Consider the following 16,176-nt stretch of genomic DNA (forward strand, 5'->3'; position numbering starts at 1 on the left):
AATAAGAACAAGAAAATGACATGTCAGAAGTATTATTTTAATTTTTCTTTAGAGAAAAAGAAATTATTTACAAAAAGCGAGCTGTCCTTTTCATCACTTTTCCCTTATTTCTTGTCAAGTTATTACATTGTCTATGTTACCAAAGTTACCTGTCCTGTTTGGAATATGTTGGAGTATTATACTTTTCTTACACTAAGCATCACTTGTAAAACTTAACTGGGTCATATCCTCGTAACAAAGGAATATTTTACTGTTTTATATATGTGAAAGGCTCTCAGAGCTACAAAGCCCTGTATAACTCATCTGGAACTCACTGCCAATTTTAATTTTTACCTCACAAGTAACTGAAGCCTGGTTATAAAAAAAATAACAACCAAGAGAAATAAATTAACTAAAATAGTCTTCAGAAGAATGTTATTCAGAAGAGGATGAATACTGCAGATTAAGAGTTCTGGGAGATAATTATAAGTGGGAATTAGCAATAGGTTGTCTTTGCTTTAAAGTGAAAGAATAGTAAAGCTTCTATTTTAAAATCCAATTAATTATGGGAGGATGGTAGAGTTTTATGTCTTCCTTTTTTTCCCCTACATCCAATATACAATCATTTACCAACCCTTGTTAATCTTACTGCTTTTCATCCTTCAAACCATCCACATAGTCCTCTCCACCAAAACAAGAACAACCCAGTTTATCTCTATCATCTCTGATCTTTATTCATTCATCCTCCTCCTAGTGACATGTCCACCTTCATCCGTGCTCTCTTTCTGATGTCCTTCCATTCTCCAAAGATATCTTCTGAAACACAGGACTCATCTTGCCACTCTCCTGATTAGAAATTCAACATGACAGTTAATTTTATATGTCAGCCTTCTAGGATATAGTGCTCAACTGTTTAGTCAAACAATAATCTAGATCTTGCTGTGAATGTCTACTTAAAGATGTGTTTAACATCTAAATCAGGAGACTTTGAGTAAAGCAGTTTATCCTCCATAGCCTGGGTGGGATTCATCCCATCAGTTGAAGGCAAAGACAGATTTCCTGAAGAAAAGCAATTCTCAAGACTTTAATATAGAAAACTTGCCTGCAATCATAGGATTAAAAAGAACAACTTCTCTTTGAAAAAGAACTTTTCCAATTTCTTAAATCTATGTTTTAAATGGCAAAGGAACCACATGTTCATTGTAATAAGTCTGAAAATATAGACTATATATATATATATATATATATGTAAAATACAAATAGCATCCCCATCTCCTACAACAAAGTTATACATGTTAGTAATGTGTTCTGCAGGGTTCCATACCTTTCCTCTAGTATATTTTCAATGTTGCACTCTGTAATTAGATTTGTGATTGTCCAGATTGTGACTGGTAGATCATTTCCAGATCATTTGCTACATTTTTACAGCAATCAATACTCGCAGAATTAGTACTTGTACAGTAGTATTCATGATAGTCGAAATATTTCTAAGATGATAATTTTCTAAGAGGATGGTGTTGATAAGTAGTAGCAATAATCACAGGTCCATAGGTCCTAGTGAGCAGAAATTTTCTGATGCCAACAGCAATCATCCAAGACTGTGGCTAAGTATGTCATGTGGTGCCTTTTTGCAACTAGAAACTGAACCGGCAGATGACCCAGAAGAATACTTGGAATCTTTTCTATATAATAAGTGATAATTTCTTGAAAAGCCCTGTCATTCTCTTCTGAAATGGAGTAATACAATTTTTGAAAATTATTAACTCAAGAAAATACTTTGGACACTCAATAAATTATCCATTTAGCCAAGTGATTTTTGAAACTCTATCACAAATGAGAAGGTTTGGACTACTAGAGAAATCAAAGATGAGATTTAGAATAAAATATATATTAGATGCTCAATAAATGAATTTTGATGTCATGAATAAATGTATATGGACCAGAATAATGAGTAAAGATTTTAGCTATCATGTCATCAAAATCATACCTTTTATTTTGAAGGTATAAGCAAGAAACAAATACTTGCTAGCTTAAAAAAAATCAGAGATGGAGGCAAAATGGGAAACGCATTAGTTAGGGTTTAGTTTCGTGATATATATCAAAATAAAAATGACTGCTGGGTTGAATTTTTACCAAGTATATTAATTTCTAAGGTGGCTGTAACAAAATGCCACAAATGACAGAAATTGTATTCCCTCATGGTCTGGAGCCTAGAAGTCTGAAATCAAGGTGTCAGCAGAGCCATGCTTCTTCCGAAGGCTCTAGGGACAATCTGTTCTATGCCTCTCTCCCAGCTTCTGGTTGTTGCTGACAATTCTTGGCATTTCTATCTGTATCACTCCAGTCACTGCCTCTGACATCACACGGCCTATTTGCCTCTGTTTGTGTCTGTATCTCTGTGTTCAAATTTCCCTCTTCTTATAAAGACACCAGCCATTAGACTTAGGGCCCATGCTAATTCAGTATGACCTCATCTTAACTAATCACATCTGCAAAGACCCTTGCAAACAAGGTCACATTCACAGATCCTGCACGGACATGAATTTTGGGGGCACACTGTTCAGTGCAGCACCCCAAGTCTACCTTGTAAATAGACAGTGGTTTTCAACTGGACTCTATTACCAAAGTTCCTTTTAGGAGCATTTTGTTGTCAATAGTGTTTCTTTACAACATAAACTAGGTATATTTTAAAACTGTTGAAACTCTTTTTCTGTTTCTTATGTTTAAATGCTTTCCTCTGTTAATTCAAGTGAGGTTTATTCATCACAAGTAAATCGAAGACATATTATTTGTTAATTTTAAGTTACTAGTTATATAAGGATTATGTGTGTGTGTGTGTGTGTGTGTATTTCTTTTCTTTTTAGTGTCTTTATGGTAACTCTTAGACAATAACTCATGTCCTCCTTTCTTTGTAAGTAGATAATTTTGTTCAAATTGCAGCCTCATTTTCCCCCAAAGTTTTTAATACTACATCATCTTCAGATGATTTGAGTATTTTTCTTCTTTTATATTGATCCATCTTTAAAATAATGTGCTTTTCAGAGTGCTGGAAACCATGACTTCTACCGCAGCCCTACATTTTCTATGACTGATAATGGATGTGCAGTTGGGAATAACTTTTTAAAAAGATTTGAAGCTACTGTCTCTCATTATTATTGCTTTTTTTCTCATTCTATTTCTAGAGAGAGGAAGCTGGAATGTGTTAACGCAAACTTATTTTTACTGATTTTAGTAAGATGATAGAAGTAATACTTAGAGAGTCTCATGGTCTTGTCTGTGGCATTTTTAACAAAATGTTCAATAGTAATACATTAATTTCTTTTGGAAAATGTAAAGGCTTTTAAATGTATAACTGATCTTAAACTAAAATTCTTACTTCATTATTACTGTATGAAAATAAAAGACCCTTTTTCATTTTAGGTATTTTTCTGTATACCCAGTAGTTATTTTAATTTTTTAAAATGTCTTAAAATGCATGTCTTTTTATGGCTTGATAGCTTATTTCCCTTTAGTGCTGAACAATATTCCATTGTTTAGATATACCACAGTTTATTTATCTAGTCACCTACTGAAGGACATCTTGGCTGCTTTCAAATTTTAGCTATTAGGAATAAAGTTACTATAAACATCTGTGTGCAGGTTTTTGTGTGGACATACATTTTCATCTCTTTTGGATAAATACCAAGCAGTGCAATTGCAGGATTTAATGGTAAGAATATGTTTAGTGTTGTCAGAAACAACAATTTTGCAAAATTTTTAATTTTAATGAAGTCCATGGATTGTGCCTTTGGTGCTGTATCTAAAAAGTCATCGCCATAACCAAGGTCATCTTGGTTTTCTCCTATTCATATTCTAGAAGTTTAATGGTTTTGCATTTCATATTTAGGTCTATGATCTACTTTGGGTTGTTTCGTTAAGGGTGTCAGTTTTGTGTCTATATTCATTTTCTTGCATGAGAATGTCCAGTTGCTGCAATATCATTTGTTGAATAGATACACTACTGTTTTAAGTGGAGAGAAATTATTTTAGTTATAAATATAATTGTAAGCATTCACTGCTTATTTGTGATTTGGTAAAAATATTTCTCTTAACTAGTTGGGAAACACAGGGTCTAACTATGCCACTCATGGTGAAACCTTTCTACTTACCCTATTTTCCAGCTTCCGTGTTTATAATGAATTACATAATCTCCAATCTCCTAAGAATTTTTGTCTCTAAAATTCTTTGAACATGAAGTATCAGATTTGAATTGATTCATACAAGTACTTGGGAAGACTCAATTATTGGAAACTTAAAATATCCTTTAGCATAGTGTAGACACAACCTTAGAATCAGTGGGACATATTTTAGGGAAAAGTGAAGAAACCCTCAGTGAAAAGATGGTTCATTTAGTTCTACTTCTGCCTTTTTCTTGCATTTTCCTATTGTATTTCGGTTTATTCCCCTCTGTCAATATTCTAATTTGAAAATTATCTTAGCAATGGTGAAATACAAATCACCACTGTTTTTATTACTTACAAGGACTATTTGAGACATCTATGTAAAATATTCAGGTAATTAACATAGAATTTTGAGGCTCATAAAAAATCACTACACTCAACAGAACTTCCTGACATCACATAATAGATTGATTTTTAATGTAGTGTAATGTTTAGTCTCAGTGAGTGAGATTTCTGACTATAATTAGCTTTGATGGCTCAGAAAAAATATTATCTATGGTGATTGATGATACTCTAGCTATGTATGTAAGAGTCAATAATTAAATTACATTCAGAACATAGAGGTATTTATGTCATTTTATTTGTGCTTCATGAATTTACTGTCCTTATCTCAGAATTCTTCAGTAATGTTTTGGCCACTCCAATTTTATTTCCATGCATTTATATAAAATGTTTACTTGCTATTAATTATTTGGAAAATTTCAAGTCTGAGGTGCAGTGCTGCTTTACATATACGTTTTTGCTAGAATATTTCCAAATGACTATTCTGATTAAGGGCTATTTTACAAAACGTTTTCTATTGCAAAGAATCTTGTTATTTTTTTTTCCTCTGAGACTGTGATAATGTCAGTGCTAATTTAATAAACTAGTAACTTGATCCTTCTAATTTCCTTGATTCATGCTGTAGAAGCCTCTGCCTAATAGAGAAATCATACAATTTGTTATCTTGGTTGACTCTACATTCCAGATGCTGAAATTATGAGCTCAGGATATTTCAAATTTATCTGAAAACAGTTTATATAGTCTCCCTTAGTTAAAGAAGCTACGAGCAGGATAGAATGATTAAATTATGATATTCCAAAATATAGATATGCTCCTGTCTTCTCCTTCCCAGATTTCTTTTCCTATGTCTCCTTTTCAATTCTAAGAAAAGGACACCACACAAATTTTGCATGACACGTAGAGTCCTCACTGAGCTGACCTCACAGGTGTTTCCATCGAATCCTGGAATATGTGTCAAGCTCATCTCACACTAGATCAACAACCTCCAACAGTCTATGTACTTTCACATTCTAATGCCCTTACTTATGCTTTGCTTTGTAGTCATAACAGGGTAATATGTGTTCTAGTTCCCCTTCTTCTCCAAGAAAATGGTAACACTGTACTTTTCTGCTCCATTTGAAGAGTGATGTGGAAATATGATATAGCTTGACCAGTTAAACATGAGCAGAAGTCAATTGCAGGAAGGAGATGTAAGACCTAGTGAATTAATATTTATACCCTCTCCCTGTGCCATAAGGATCTTAGATGCATGTGTGTGAAGATGAGTCTCCATCAGCGTAAATCCTAAGTGTCTACAACGGGCAGAGCTTCTGCATCAGTCAGCCTTCTGGCAGGAAAGAAAATTCAACTCACTGGGTTCAAAGAAGATAATGTAATGAAGGTACGACTTGGAGAAGCGGGGCCAGGGTTAAGGGGAATCACCATAAATGTCAAGGCCCCCAGAGGTAAGGGGGGGAAAAGAACATTCCAAGTAGAGGAGGTAGCAGGTACAAATGAAAGGGAGAGGGGGCACTGAGCATGGGTTTTCAGCACTAAAGCAAATTAAAAAACTACAGAGATTGAGCGTGAGATAATCATGAAATGAGAAAGAAAAGTAATACTAATACTATGGTAAATTCATGTCTAATTGAGTGAAAGCCACTGCTCAAAGTACTTGATCTGTGTTAGCTTATTCGAGTTTTTAAATGATTATATGAAGTAGGTACAAGTAATAACTTCTCTGAGAACTGAGGCTCAGAGAAGGAAACATCTTGTATAGTTCAGCCGGTTAAAGTGTGAAGGTGTTTAGGTTTGAACCCAGGCAGTGTAGCTCCACAACTCTTGTCTATAACAACTACACTACACCCGCTCACACAGCTGGGTGAAAGATCGTGCAAGACTTGTGTGGCAAATGAAGGATTTCTTTTTCCCTTCCTCCTAAGAGAAATAGGAATCCACTGTAGGGTTTTAAAGGATAACCTGAACATATGTGATTTCTAAAATGGCTATTCTTTTTGTAGTGTGGAGAACTGGATGGAGAGCAAAAGGTACACGTTAGTGAAACTATTTAGATAGAATCAGTATTAGTCTAAGCAAGAAATGGTGGTTTTTGGCTTAGAGTGAAAGTGGTACTGATGTTGAAAAATATGAATGCCTTTGAGACAGATTTAGAGAGTAAACTTGAAAGATCCCAATGTGAATTATATACAGAAGAGAGGATTAAGGACAAGCATTAAGGACAATGCCTATGTTACTGTCTTATTCAACTGGATTTACTATGGGGTTGTTCATTAAAATGAAAATAGTGAAGAAAAAAACAGCAAAAGAGAGAGATGAGTTTGGTTTAGGACTGGCTGACTTTGAGTTGGCTTTTAGTTATCCATATGTAGATACTGATTAAGCAACTTTTGGTGATGTCTGATTCTCACTAGAGCTACTAATTTGGAGCCTATTTTTCTAGAGATGACATTTACAGCAATAAACGTGGATCAGATTACCAGGACAGAGAATGCAGAGTGAAAAAAAAATGGGGTCTCAGACCAGGTCTTAATTGCTCCGACATGTAACAGCTCAGGAGAAGAGGTAGGATTTTAGCGAAGAAGAGGTAGATCCCCAGCAAAGAAGAATATGAGAAAACACTATAAATAGTGCTGAGAAGAGTACAAGGATGAACATAACCAGATACTTAGGATAGAAAGCAGGATGAAGAGCTGTCAGTGAAACCAAGAAGAGATTGTTTGAAAAGAAAGGCCACAGTGTTGAAAGTTGCTAACAGTTCAAGCAGTTAGAAAAATAAACGAATGGCTCTTGGTGTCAGATATGACCTTAAAAACCAGTTATTCCAAATTTATTGTTGTTAGTGAGATCCAAAGAAATTGAGGGATATGAAATATGTATTTTATACCATGTTATACATAGTGGCCATCATTATTTTCTCATTTAATTATCTAAAACAGTTAAAGTGCTTACATAATCACATCAGGAGGCATATATTGTCCTTTATTAGGAAAAATTATCCACAATTTGCAAATAAGACAAAGGGAATGTGGTATGTCCTTTCAATGTCATGCAGGGGCATTGCTTAAAAGAATCACCCAAAGATTATGTAATTCTCCAGGAAAATGTACTTGAGTTAGATTTAGCTCTTTGCTATTTGATTAGTGCCCAGACACCACTGTAAAGCCACGTCTTAGTTTACAGGTTTCTCACCAGCAAAAAACGAAAGAAAAAAAAAAAACAACATAAACCCAAATTTATGATTTTATTGCCCCAGAGAATTTTAATTAGTGTCATGTCTTTCATGGTATTATTTTTATTATTTCTTATTCCACTATTTATAAATGCCTTAAAATGTTCTTTGAACCAGCTCTACTATCTCTCTGCCCCCCCAATAATGAAATAATTTTTAGTTACATTTATATTTGTATAAGTAAGATAATTTTTAAGTTATACTTTCGCATAATCAATTAGTTTACTAGATTAAATCACTGTTTTACTGTAGCAAATAGCCCAGTGAGCCTGAAAATTATTGGTTCACTACAGATTATGTGATGAAATATCAAAAAAAGCTTACCTGAGGGCTTCCCTGGTGGCGCAGTGGTTGGGAGTCCACCTGCCGATGCAGGGGACACGGGTTCGTGCCCCAGTCCGGGAAGATCCCACATGCCGCAGAGCGGCTGGTCCCGTGAGCCATGGCCGCTGAGCCTGCGCGTCCGGAGCCTGTGCTCCGCAATGGGAGAGGCCACAGCAGTGAGAGGCCCGCGTACTGCAAAAATAAATAAATAAATAAATAAATAAACTTACCTGAAAATATTTTTCTAGAAGTTACATTGTATTATGCATAGTAGGATAACAAAATCGAACTATTTCCTTCTCAGACTGAGACTGTAGCACAATAAATGCCAGTTGTTCCCACATCCCAAGTTGAATTGTGATTCGACTATTTGAAATGGAGTAAAAAACAAACTTTTTTTTTTTAAATCTAAAGCTTCTCAACTACATAGAGACAACAAAAGTGTCAGGATTTAGAGATTAAGAGAAGATTTTAAGGGAGAGTTCTTGAAGTGCTGTGAGTCCCAATCGCAGTCCTCAAGGAAACAAAGTGGAAGGTACTTCCCTCTTCATATAATGTGAAAAAATAACAAGTTTAAGAAGACCACTCAGATAGCTTACTATGGCCCCTCCTTGAGCTTGAGGTGCACAGTGTATTCTTGTCTGACTCATATCCTCCTAAGGAACAAAAGACTGGATAGCTAGGTGGTATTAGGTCAGATCAAGGACAGAGGTGTCTGAGTTGAAATCAGCCTTCTGACAGTTTCTTCACGCTGCCACTCTGGAGGCTAGAGGCTTCCAATGATTAGAGCAACATGAGCGCTGTAAATATCCTCTCTCAAAATCGCACAACCAGGTGAGATGTTACAGTGAAAGCAAGGCTTAGACCAAATTCTATCACTCATAGAAAAATGAATTGGCAAATAGACCCCAGACAGTCCTGAGCTGTACTGTTGCAGCCATATTCAGTCCTATATCCCATAAGTTCATCGGTATTCAGTTCTACATTTAGTACCTTTTCCTCTAGTACGATGACAGATTCCTTCATATCATGGTGGCACCGAAGGAATAAACATCTGGGCTAAAACCCCCACTTGGGAAAATGTTACACCTTGAGTTCTCTAGAACTTGTCCAAAGGCCAAGTATCTGTACAAATTTGCTAGTCAATAAACATATCTCAACCACTACCCGTTTAGCAAATACGTACATATTTGTAAGTTCCCTTAGGCTGTTTAACAAGTCCTCTATTGCAGATTGAGGCAATGATAGTTCAATCGTTTTCAGTTGAAATCTATTCTACCTCTTTATGATTTTTCCAGGGGTTCCTTATTTCTCTCAGTAGAAATCGAAAGTTCCTAATTTTCAAATGCTGACTCACTACCCTTAGGGTGAATATTCCTGATTAAAGTATTTCAAGTGTCAACCAAATACCTAGAGGGTATAATACAAATATGTATTCCATAAATGTCACACATGTGATGATGAGTTATTTTTAAATAAATTACTGACATTATAAGGCCTAAATTTCTATAGGGTTTCCTGGCAATGGATTGGGTAGGCTGTTTGCATAGGACAAGATATAGGCAATGGCTAAAACTAACCATCCAGAATAGAGTTGCTCTTGGTAACCCTAAAGGGAACCACGTGTGAGAAATTCCCAGTGATGGGGCAGTGGGCTCGGAAGAACCCACGCACCATAAGAGAAAGTGTCAGCTTTAAGCATCTACCAGGCACACACAACATTATTAATCTAGTAAGAGCTTTCATGCCACACTCCAACAACTAGTGTGGATTGAAAACTTCTCTCTTGATGGGGGATGGGTGGAATTTCAACTTTAAATGAAATTCATAATGTTGAAATGAATACAGTGGATTGAACAAAATAATTATTGAACTGAGACTGTGTGTGGAACTGGAAGTTACTGGTGGATTCTTGTTATCTGAAAGTGACCATGGCAGGTATGGGATGTGCACTGCTTTTCACCCAAGGAAGCAAAGGCAAAACAAGTCTCACAGCACAAGGGGAATGGACAGTGGAGGATAAAAATAAGGCTCCTTTTTATATGCTCTCAGTGAGTCCCATTCTTCAGTATAATGAGTCCTGTCATTCAGATGATTCAGAGTGAGGCACCTTTGAAATAAACTTATTTTTTTATCACTCAGTCTTTTATAGCATAACCATAATGAGTTAAAGGGAGATTCTCTTCCTGTAAGAGTGAGAAAAAGAAAGAAAGATAAAGTAAGTGAGGGAAACTGAAGACACCATCCTGCCTCGTATGTTTTAGGACATTTTATCTGCAGTTGTTCAAAATTTCAGATTTAAGATGATGTATCAGGGCCTCCCTGGTGGCGCAGTGGTTAAGAGTCTGCCTGCCGATGCAGGGGATACGGGTTCGTGCCCTGGTCTGGGAGGATCCCATATGCCGTGGAGCGGCTGGGCCCGTGAGCCATGGCCGCTGGGCCTGCGCATCCGGAGCCTGTGCTCCGCAAGGGGAGAGGCCACAACAGTGAGAGGCCCACATACCGCAAAAAGAAAAAAAAAAAAAAAAAAAAAAAAAAGATGATGTATCAACTTGTTGGCTGAATAATGTCATTCAATAAGCCTGCCCCTAGCTACCTATTGCATGTAGGTTTTCTCTGGGCTATAATTCCTCTCTCATAATCTCTAAAATGACCATTCTAAGTGCTTTTGGCTTAAAAGACTATATTCCAGAAAAAATATAGTTGGAGAAAGGATTGCAGATTGGGTAAGAATTTGAATAATGTTATAATTTCTATATATTTAATTACCTTTTCTTTTTGCATCGGCTCCAATCTTCCACTATTTAACATCATTGTGTTCACTTATCATGTACATTTCTGTGCAAATTATCAAATGTGCCAATCAAATTATGGGGAAAAAATTGTCAACTAATTTTAGAGTAAAGTAAATGATTTATAAAATATTATACTTAACGTATGATCCTTGATAAATTAAAATTAGTTTTTGCTATCCTCAGTGATTCTTTTGTTCACATAACATAGAACTACCTAGAGTGACCTGATTCTGCCATGGAACTAAGAGAATCATTAGATTTTAGAGGAAGAATGATGGCTGTAGGGAGACACAGTTGACTGGCTAAGCTGCTCAGATGTTCACACTACCTCCCAATAGGTGAAAAATTGTGCCCTGGAGTTATCACGTCAGAGCTGCCTAATGCCATCCTGACGTTGTCATAAACCAGTGTCATCAATGATCAAGTTTCCCTCAGTTAAGTATAAAACCCCCAGCTCCCCTCCATAAGCTTACTGAGTCTCACTGTACTCTCTCGCTTTGATATCTGTGATGAATTTAAAACCTTATAATCAGTAGAAAAGTGTGGTTTTGGTTGGGTGAAACAAGTTATAACTAGAGCTGAGTATAAATGCTGTTATACTCAGGATAGCTATCAGTAATACATGAACTATAAATGCACACATGTCTCCTTTGAGATCAACTCAAGGAAGAAAGGAAAAATGTAAATAACCAGATGATGTAATCTCCAAACAGTGCATCCTCAATTAAAATGAATATAGTACATAGCTTACCTTCAGTATAAAAGGATAATCAAGTTCCCTTAAGGAAGACTGCATGTCAACAAAAGCAAAAATTAAAATTGCAAACAGAATGAGCTTTCTCATGAATTTGTAAGATATAAAGGGAATGTATGTGTGAGTGTGTGGTTGAGAAATATTAAAGGAAAAAGAAGAATCTGTGACCTTCTTGTTTTCCTTTCTAAAAAGAATATATTCAGAAAGTTCTGAAGGTTCTGCACTTTAAAAATAGATTGATAGAAAGAACTAGTAATACTCCCAGTTATAGGAAATATAATTTTTAGGAACTTCCCAGCAGGAACATAATAAGTAGGCGAAAACTTGCAAAAAATACAGAGAGTCAGTCTTGAGGATTAGTAATCATGTGATTTTTCCATGAAGACTTTGAGCTGCTGAAATGAGAAGGTTTGTATTTGTTGTAAATAAAACAAGTAAGTACTTATATTAAAACTTGAGAGAAAAATCACTTTTTCTTACAGCCTAGTAAGTTGCAATCAATAGTCTGCTTGCCTAATTGAAATATTTTTACCAATTTATCTGCAATTACCAAAGAAATATCATGTAGAGGTAATTACGTGCTGTTCTCACTTTTTGAAAAATATGTTTTATCAAATAGTGCTTGTATGTATCAATTGACCCTGCACAAATTCAAAGGGAATCTGGAGAAACTACTGAGGGAACTGCATTGTACTTTGCAGCTCCATTTCAAAGTTATAGAGAGTTAAGGATCCAGCTGCTAGTTATAAAACAGTTATGTGCATCTATTTGTCTGACATTTATTATTTTAGCAATATTTCTGTGTAGAAGCAATATCTCTATATTTAAAAGATACATTATTTTACTTTTATTAACTAAAGTCTTTACTCCTTTTTTTTGGTTAATTATAAGCCTTGTCCTTTAGATCCATATAGTTTCATAGTTTATTGGCAAGCACAGAAGACAATATTATTATGGGTAATATCTATTGAGCATTTGCCAGGTGCTATGTGAAGGACTTTACATGAACTAGCTTATTTAATCTACAAAACAAATCTTGGAAGTGGATATTTTGTTATCATCTTAGTTTTTCCAATGAAAAGAAATAAGGCACAGAGAGGTTAAGGCATGCTGTTGGTTGCAGAGCAGGCTGGGAGCAGAGCTAGACTTTGAAGTTAGTAGTTTTCTCTGAAGCCTGATGCCTGACCACAGTGTCATGTTTCCTCTGTTACAAAATACTCAGCCAAATAAAAGGAGAAGAATGTTTCTTACCAACAGTCAGCCTTTCAGGCAAAATCACCAGCGGCTTACAAAAGATGATATTATTTAACATAAATAAGTAAAAATTACTACAAAGCAAAATGTTTCAAGTACCTTAGGGGGAAAAAAAAGGACAAGAGTATAAATAAAATATTTCTGTAGATGTACCATATACTGAGATAATGCCGAAAGCTCACTAATGGTGTGCTCATAAAGCATTGTTTTAAAACACAATGCATGGAGAACTTAACACATTAGGAGGTTATTGTTCCTTTGACATGATGGCTGAGGGTAGGGCGGGAGGGTGACTTTATCCACAGGCAAACCATTGTTTTCCAAAGACTACAGAATTATTTGTTTCCATGTTATGGCATATAATTATTTTTAAACAAAAATACTCTATTTTTAATCCTGTGTTTGAAAAATGTTGGCACATTTTAGGACTTGAATGCTTTGCAAATATTGGAGAAGTAAGTGTGAGAGCACCTCTCTGTGGTGGGAAGTTATTACTGTTTTAAAAAGAGAAAAACGTTTTTAAAAAAGACTTTTTCAGGAGCTGACAATTATTTTGTGTCTTTTCCAAGGCGTTTGTCTTTCTCCTGACTGCAAAGTTATCCCTCTTTTTCTCTGTTAAGTATTGCTAGCAAATAAGTAACATTTAGGGTGTTATGCTACTTCTGACTTTCAAAGAAAAAGGCACAGCATAATTCTGGATCTTTAGGAAAGTTAAGGATAAGTTAATGACATCATATTTCTTTCTTCTATATTTCTAAGAAAGAATGTATTAATATTCATTTCCAGAATACAAAGGGAATATTTCAGTATAGGTCCCCCAGAAGAAGCAGAACTACTAAGAAATGAGGCCCATCTGTCTGTCTTCTCTCCCTGACTTCATGTCCTGTGGACTCCAAGCTCCAGTATCAGACACAGGCAACAGTCTGACCTAGACAATTGTGTAAGGCTGAATTCTTAGGACTGTGTCTGATCCTGGAGCTTGGGGGTCACAAAGTAGGCCGCGAGGGAGAGAATATGGATGTAAAGTAAAGTAGCAACAATCCGGAACCCATACACCAAAAAAAAAAAAAAAAAAAAAAAAAAAAGCTAGAGGCCACGAAAACAGAATGAAACCTATGTGAGCCCTTATTGCCTCTGACCTTGACTGTGTAGTTTTCCTGCAGAAGTCAAGCCCCTTCCTCATGGAACTAAATACCCACACTGGTCCCAGAGTAGAAGAAGCTGAAGGAAGGCCCAGTGGAAGGTGGGCAATGGCAGACCTGGCCACTGTCTCTCACCAATGAGATGAGCCAGCAGACCAGTGAGGACATAAGATGACTGCTGCTTCATTTCCCCTCCAGTCCCCGTAAGAAACTCTGCTATATCCCACCCTAACCAGAGACATACAGAAAAGGAATGCTGGAAAGTGTGGTAAGGCCTAGCCAAGTGGCCACATCAAAAGGCCACCATAGCTCACCCCTTGTCAACCCATGCAAATCTCCTTAAACTGTATTGATCTCCAAATATTGAAAACAGCCAAGTCGTGCTTCCACCTAACATGGTACAAATATCCCAGGTCCAACTGAAAACAGATGAATCCCTTCTTCAGAAGGGATACAAAGTCCCTTTTTTGTCTTTGCATGATAGTCATTTTCTATTAATTTGTTCATACTCTCTCATTGATATCCTGCAGCTTAAATACAGAGATATAGTTATGTGGCAATGGGTCCATTCCCATGGAATTAATTAGTCTAACCATGGTTTTCCTTACAGAGCCACAGATGTAATGGTGGAATGGTCTAAGGGAGACTCAGTTATGGTGCCAGCTAGATGGCAATACCTTTCAGGGCTGAGGTGATATCTCCAGAGTGTTCTGTATGATCACCATTCCTTCACATATAGTGCTATATCTCCCATAGTCAGAGTTACTGGGTCAGGGAATCAAGGGAGGAAAATGGGAGAGGCTCCTCCACTATCACTGCAAGTGATCCACTAGCAAAATATTTGCTTCTCATCTCCATGATGTTAAGTCCAGTGAGATCTTAGTACCAAGGAAAATAATGCTTCTGCCAGGGAACCTGACAATACTTTCATTGAAATAGAAGTTGAGAGTTTGACCTAGCCAGATGGGGCTTCTGAATTAACAGGCAAAGACTGGGGTTTCTGCACTAGTTGGAGAGATCCTTCTATCAAGATGAAATTGGGTTGCTACCAAATAATGTGGGTAAAGGAGGGTCTGTTTGGAATGCAAAACATCCTCCAGGGTGCCTTTTTTTTTTTTTTTTTTTTTTTTTTTTTTGCGGTATGCGGGCCTCTCACTGTTGTGGCCTCCCCCGTTGCGGAGCACAGGCTCCGGACGCGCAGGCTCCGGACGCGCAGGCTCAGCGGCCATGGCTCACGGGCCCAGCCGCTCCGCGGCATATGGGATCCTCCCAGACCGGGGCACGAACCCGTATCCCCTGCATCGGCAGGCGGACTCTCAACCACTTGCGCCACCAGGGAGGCCCCAGGGTGCCTTTTAATACTTTCATTTCCTATGATTAAAGTCAGTGGAAAACTATCATAATTCAGGTTGGGCTGCTATGGTCCAGTTCCTTCAGGAATAAAGGTTTGGGTAAGTTTAGCAGGCAAGAATCTATGACCAACAGGAGTGCTTGCTGAGGGTATAGGGTGTACAGGATGGTAGTGGAAGAAGCTTGTTATACATACCAGCTATGATCATGTGATCAGCTGGAGAAACACAGGCTGTAATAGTTATGAGTACTTCTTCCTTATTTTGATATGAATATGTTTGTGTGTATGTGTGTGTGATAAATCTCCCCCCTCCCACATACACACATCACATCACACATTTTTTTTTCTTTTTGTTCTCCTCTTTCTCATACTCTAATCATGTAAAATAAGATATGTTAATAATATCTAACTCTATATAACACAAAGAGCTATAAATGAGAATCCATAAAAAGTAGTATTTTATTGGCAAATATAAATGATGAAGAAAATTGAATGTTGACGATTTAGCCTATAAAAGAGAAAGCTAAAGGAACTATGTTTTGAAGAAGATGTAAAATTTCTTCTAAAGTGAATCTAAAAGAAAAAAAAAGGAAATAGAAAGGAAGTATGGAAAGGAGGAAGGAAACTCGGTCCAAGCGGGGGAGGGGAGGACAAGGGGCGAGGGGGACGCCACCCAAGTGGTCTGGGGTTCGAACCCAGATAGGCGAAACGCGCCGGGAATCGGCTGGGGAAACTCGGGCAAACCTTTTTGGGGAATCACCGCTCCGACACCCCACCGCCCAGGCGCTGCAACGGAGGGTGAGCGGAGGCTGGGGCAGCTCAAACTTGCGAGAGCTGGAGGCGGCG

At 37.0% G+C, this 16,176-nt stretch overlaps 1 long non-coding RNA gene across 1 annotated transcript; it reads right to left on the bottom strand.

Annotated features, from left to right (window-relative positions):
• Positions 1-458: 458 nt before the first annotated feature.
• LOC132484401 (uncharacterized) lies at positions 459-16,176 on the bottom strand. Its single transcript, XR_009531176.1, has 3 exons — positions 16,075-16,176; positions 8,035-8,159; positions 459-825 (listed from the first exon to the last, which is right to left on the bottom strand). It is a non-coding gene; the product is annotated as an uncharacterized LOC132484401 (long non-coding RNA).

This window comes from Mesoplodon densirostris, chromosome 2, assembly GCF_025265405.1.
Source record: "Mesoplodon densirostris isolate mMesDen1 chromosome 2, mMesDen1 primary haplotype, whole genome shotgun sequence".
Classification (NCBI taxonomy): domain Eukaryota; kingdom Metazoa; phylum Chordata; class Mammalia; order Artiodactyla; family Ziphiidae; genus Mesoplodon; species Mesoplodon densirostris.